Source organism: Pterocles gutturalis, unplaced genomic scaffold (assembly GCF_000699245.1).
Source record: "Pterocles gutturalis isolate BGI_N339 unplaced genomic scaffold, ASM69924v1 scaffold3479, whole genome shotgun sequence".
In the NCBI taxonomy this organism is placed as follows: Eukaryota; Metazoa; Chordata; class Aves; order Pterocliformes; family Pteroclidae; genus Pterocles; species Pterocles gutturalis.
Window position 1 is genome coordinate 151,985 of NW_010130437.1, and position 6,000 is coordinate 157,984.

The following is a 6,000-nucleotide window of genomic DNA, read 5'->3' on the forward strand; positions in this document are numbered from 1 at the left end:
GTAGTTTGCCATGTCTTTATGTTTTGCCACAGCCCATCTAGTTCTTTCAGTTGCTTTTACTTAAGAAAAGCAATCGTAAACCTAAAGATGGGAAAGATGAATAGTTACTTGAACAGCCCCCAGATACCCTGAACTTAGAGATTTTTCGTTACATATCTAAGGCTTTGCTTTACCAATCATAACATTTTATTCCCCTGTGTGGGGTCTAGTGCTTCCGTTTGAAAGCTCCTGATATATCATAACAAGGATGTCCTTATATATAGTAATAATAGTGTCTGTCCAGAAGGTTTCTGCGTATAGCTATATTACTTTAAACGACATTTAGTTTCAACTAGTGTGTATATGCCTATGTGACTAGACCTACACTTTGTGTTTGTTTGAATCTGATGATTTGCACATGAATATTGGGCACTTAAAAATCACTTACCACTGATTTGCATGCACCTGATTTCTGGCATGTTAGCAAAAACTGCAGATTACAAAAAAAAGGACACCCAAAAATATAATAGCCAAGTATTCAAAGTGACTGTTTAAAATGTACTTTTTATACAGAGAACGAGCCTTTCTGCCCCACAAACTGGTAGGAATCACTTCTAGTTGAATCTTAAATGCATGTGTTACAGTGAAACACTGTTGGACAGTGCTCTGTCATCAATCAGTCTGTGTTCTTGAGGACACTATTTTTCGAGATTCTTTCTTTAAGAATAAAGCCCTCTGTTGAAATGAATGTGTGCTAACTGATCCCCCAGGCCATTTGTTTTGTTTTTTTTTTTATTTGTATCAGTGTCAGAGCTGAGCTTCTGTAAGAAGTTCTTGCAGTATTTTATTTGTAGTCTTCATTATTTCAAGTTAAGGACACAAAACTCTTTATGCACCCAGAGTCTGCACTGTTTCATTTATATCCCGTATTTTGTTAACATGTTACCGTGATTGCTAATTTTCATGACAATTGTTATTGTACCATCAGTGCTTAATGGCAAGGCATCATTATTCAATGCTGGTCAATCAGGCACTAAGACATGTGCAAGACATCAGGCTGAACCCATATAGATGTCGTGCACTCCCCTGCTAATGAATGCAGTTTTGTAAAAAGGTTTAAACACGGTTGGCATCCTTAATGTAAGGTTTGCAAGAGCTTATTCGGGGAACTGCTTTGTGTTTATACGGAGCAGATCTACACACGTCGCAAACAGAGTTAGACCCATTGTGTGTGTGTGTGTGAAGCTATGGAGAGGACTGAATCATTTGGGGTTTTGAAATGTGGAAAGGCAGCACGATTTCTGCCATGGGGGGAGTGGGGAGAACTGGTTTGCCGGGGACATCAGCGTTTGGTAATGGATGTGGGACTTGTTCTCCAGAGCGGTGGTCACTGTGTGCATCAAAGAGCTGATCCCTGAAAGCGGACGGTGCCATTGTCAGCTCACAAGGTTGGTACTGGCTGGAGGGAGCCTCCAGCACACCAGTGGTCAGAGGTTAGGTGCTGTGACCAGAAGCCAGGAAAGAGGGTTAGGCATTTAGAAAGGACGAGCAGAAGGAATGGCATGTGCTTTCTGTGTTGTTAGTCCCGTGTGCTCTTCCAATGCTCCCGTTAGCGTTACCCTCGCATCTGCTTTAGTTACTGTTTCTATGTGGTTTTGCACCCAAATGTTTTGGGCTGCTGTCCATGATAAACTAGATGGAACTTGGTTTAAAAGCTCAGATTTTTCGTCTCTTCTAACTCAAAGTAGAATGAGCCCTTGTGCTCTTAGAGTTTCGAGTATGAAAGGAACAGTAGACATTGGCTGTTAACGAGCTCCAGCGCGCCGGGCTCCAGCAGAACTTGGTGTGAATTCAGTGCCTGAGCTGCATCGACTAAATGGTTAATTCATCTCATATCAACAGCACTATGATTCATAATGTAAACTTGAGGAATCCTTGATGTTTCAGTCACACATTCCTCTTAATTTGGCCATGCATTCTTTTAAAGCTACAGTGTGCTAACTTAATAAAATGCAGCATGCAAATGCACAAGTTTTTGCCTTCAGGCATTTTAGCCATGGATGTTTCAATGGGTGTCTTCTTTCAAGTATATATTCTTTCTTAAATTATTTACCCTGTAAACATGCTTTGCGTTTTCAAAGAAGAATCTGGGCTTCCTCATTCACCAGATTTTGCTGAATTTAAGGTGTAATAGAGATAAAAGACTATCATCTGCTTCGTGCGAGCATGTTAGCCTTTGGGATTTTTTTTGTAGAGAATGTTAGGCCCCATTTTCTTCTCCTTTGGTATTATCACTCCCTCCCCTACTTAAGTTCCTTGATGCTTTGCCTAGAGCAATACCCACTGGCAGTGTCTGGCTGTGACAGTACTATAGGCTTCCCTACAGATGGGTCCTGCCAATGCCAACCATTGTTCTACCACTGAGAGCTGGCTTGACTGTCTTGGATCACTCAAAACCCCCTTTTCCTCTTGATTTTTCTTTACACTGAAGGGTCACCCTTGCCTGTTGACTTTGAGATCTGAAATGTGCTGACACCCAGAACTTGTGTTCTCTGCCTGAGCAGCAGCTCCCGTCTCGGACTTCAACACGCACAGCTTGCTAAGCCTCTTGGAGACTGTCCTGCAGCTACCAAACGGCTCTGTCCTTCTCCTCCTAGCCCCATCCTTCTGGCAGTTTGCAGTTAGTTTAATTTTGCTAACTCACTTGAAAGTGAAGCAGTAAAACTTGATGTTATTCTTTTTTTAAAAGGTATAAAATTAAACTTTAACTGTGGGCTTGAATATTAAAAGTATATAATGCTTCAGTGTAGGAGACTGTTGATAACATCCATCCTATTTCATGATTAATTTGTTCCTTTTAATATGATATTCTTTTGCTGCACTGCGCAGACTAATTCAGATTCCTAGAAATTGAACTTTGATATGTATTTCCTAGATTCACACTGTAAGTGAACCTTCAATTAGCAGATACAGGTGGAAGCATGCCTCACCCAATGTTCTCTTGACAAGGATTTTGGAGACGTGGACACTGATTAAATAATCTTGCAATCGGGTGTGTACTGCCAGAGTATTAAAAATAAACCATTTGGCAGATTTGATGCTTTTTAAAATTTTTCTTTAATTTTAATCTCAGATGATGAAATGCTTTTTCAGCAGGCCAGAGATAGGAGGAGTTGATTTAAACACTCAGTATGTTATGTATGTTTTTGCCTAACTATGTGTTAGATTAAGCGAGTTTCATTCACAGTTAATCCTTTGTAAATTAGCATTATGGATGCCTTGGGGCCCACATCCCACAAATAAAATGGTTGTCAAGCCAGCTGCACTGTGTATTACTTAAGGCTGAATGTTTTAAGAGTTTTCATGCTTTTAATCTATTTCACTGCTGAGTTTCAATTTTGCTGAGTGTCTTTTCAGGAGTGATGAGGGTGAGTGAGTAAATATATATTCTGGTTTTCATGCATTTGCCTGGGCAAATCGTTTGTTATCAGGTGTTTGGCAGAGAATGTCACACCCCGCCACAAAAGAGAAGCTTGTAAGTTCAGGTGTTAGACTGAAGTGCAAACCAACAAGAACCGAAAGCCCTTAATTAGCTTTATTTTGTTAGCCTGCTACGCTTTTTTTTTTTTTTTTTTTTGGTGGGGGGGGAAGGGGAAAGAAGTAAGAAACATCCCTCCCTCCTCATCATCCTTTTGGCAGAGTAAATATTGCCTGTTAAGTTTGAATTAGCTGTCATCGCAAAAGAATTAATGCTGTGGTTGAGCCTTTCTAGTGAGGAAGGGAAAAATAAACGAGACAGATCGTAGTTCAGCTTTAAGTGATAAATGAGGACAAAGCAGCCCATTCATCTCCTGCTAGGAAAGTGGACACAAACACTAAAGCAGTTTTGCGGAAGACGTGTCAGCAAATGTGATCATTTTGTAACCTGTCAGGAGGATAGAGAGCTAGTCCTTTTAGAGTGTCACAGGGGAGGGTGTGTGTCTGATGTGACAGTTTTCATCCATCCGTTTACTGCTTTTTCTTTAGGTGGGGGGTAAGCAAGGAGAGATCTGGAGTTGGTTAAAACTGCATTTTTCTTTACGCTTTCCAGTATAATTTGTATGTATATCCACCCGCATCCAAATGAAAAACATTCACCAAGGAAAACTCCCCTCTGGTCTCTCGAGTTTCTTCTCCCCTTTCACTGTGTGAAATATGCTCGTTTTAACACATTACATTCCCTGTCTTCAAGTTGGAGCCTTGTACTTGGTTTGATGTTTCACAAAACATGGTTTTACCTCTTCTTAACATTGTTTGGTTGGTGAAGGCTCTGTTTGGTTTTTTTTTTTTTTTTTTTTTGGTAGAAGCATGAGAAAGAAAAGAATAAATAAAACTTAGAGTTCTTCTGTTGGTTTTGTTTGGGTTTTTTTGCTATACCTCTCCAATTCTGACAATATGCTTCATGTCCAAATACATTTTGCGAAAGTTCCTGTTTCATGAAGAGCCTATGAAAATATTCAGAGAATGGAATAACAGATGCTGAATTCTTGCCCTCCAGAATCCTCCCATAAAATGTCTCAAATTCTGCTGTTTGTTGATTGATTCATTTTAATTGACCTATTAATTTCAGACAAAATCTGAAGCAATGTAGTGTCTGGTTTTAGATGCAGGGATTTCTCCCAACAAATGATTGAACAATATTAGGACTTTCTTCTTCTGGCATCTTTTTATTTTTACTGATTTCCATTTTTTTTATGCTACACTGAAAATATAACGTTTGCCTATTACCATAAGTAAAGGTATGCTACAGAGACAGGAGATGCTTTTACAACATAAGCTTCACAGTTTGACACTTGCTTCTTTATATCATCCTCTTCTTCAAAACTATCTTTTATACTTTTCCCTTGGTATTTTAGTACAAGCAAGTATCTCATTGACATGTGTTTCCTTGAAATCTTGTACCTTAATAGTAAAATCCCTTGAAAATTAATAAATGGTTTCTGTTCAGATTTAAAAAAAAAGCTGTGAAGATTTCAGAATGGCTTGAAAATTATAATGATATTTACTATTACAGACCACCCGGCTTGGATTGCATTGACTGAGGGCTAATTATTTCACTCGTTCTTAGAAGGTTAATAAATTGTAACATGACGTATTTCAGTTATTCTAATATATATGTCAGTGTATGCAGAATTAAGAAAAATTAATTCTTTCCTGAATGCAAAACTTGGATTTAACAGCTACATAAAGAAATGCCTGGAAGCACTGGAAATTGAAAGAATTGAAAAACAATCAAGATAGGCAGAATGGTTTAGGAAATCCTAAATTTGTGGGCATGTGTCTTCTCCAAAATATTTATCTGTGTGCTTCTTTTTATGATTTTTATATATATTCCGCTACTTTGTTTTATTTTGTTTTATTCACTGAGGTTTTTTGTCTCTTTGCTTTTTTTTCAGGATCATCCAAAACCGGATTTTGATCGTTGTTCTGGCAGTCTTCATCATCTTCACCACCGCGATGGCTATTTATTTTTCTGTCAAGGGACGCTGATATCTTTGTTCTTCACTAAACAGCAACAAACTGCTTGTTCTGAGTAATTAAGACAAAGTGGTTACATGAATCATTCTCTTGTACTGACAAGAGTCTCCCTCTCTTTTCCACTATTCAACTCAGGTGCAAGTGGTGTAAAATATTTTGTATTATTGATGGCATAGTTGATGGCATGTGAGGCTGATTATTTTTTCTTACATTTTATTTGTCTTTATCTGAGTGTTTTTGGAATCTTAATATTTGTTGGGGTGAGAGCTTGTTCCAGTATAAAAAGATGTAACGTGTGTCGAATTCTGCCCCAGACAATTAGCCTTTAAGTTGCTGGAGTTTAGTGAGGGAAGAGGGGTCTTTGCACTTTCCTTATGCTATGCGGGGTGTACGAATATCAAGCAGTATCTGACCTTCTGTGATATAGAATATAAGTAAATCAGAGACCAAATGATGTAGAAACTGAACCTGTCTCCTGTGACTAACTCCCGATCGTGAATTAGC

The 6,000-nt window shown here is 38.6% G+C and overlaps 1 long non-coding RNA gene across 1 annotated transcript in view; it reads left to right on the plus strand.

Annotated features, from left to right (window-relative positions):
- The window catches only part of LOC104466693, a 102,236-nt gene extending 96,564 nt beyond the window's left edge, over positions 1-5,672 (plus strand). The window contains exon 3 of the long non-coding RNA XR_727604.1: positions 5,415-5,672. This is a non-coding gene — a long non-coding RNA (uncharacterized LOC104466693). The remainder of the gene's footprint in view (positions 1-5,414) is intronic.
- The last annotated feature ends 328 nt before the right edge of the window (positions 5,673-6,000 follow it).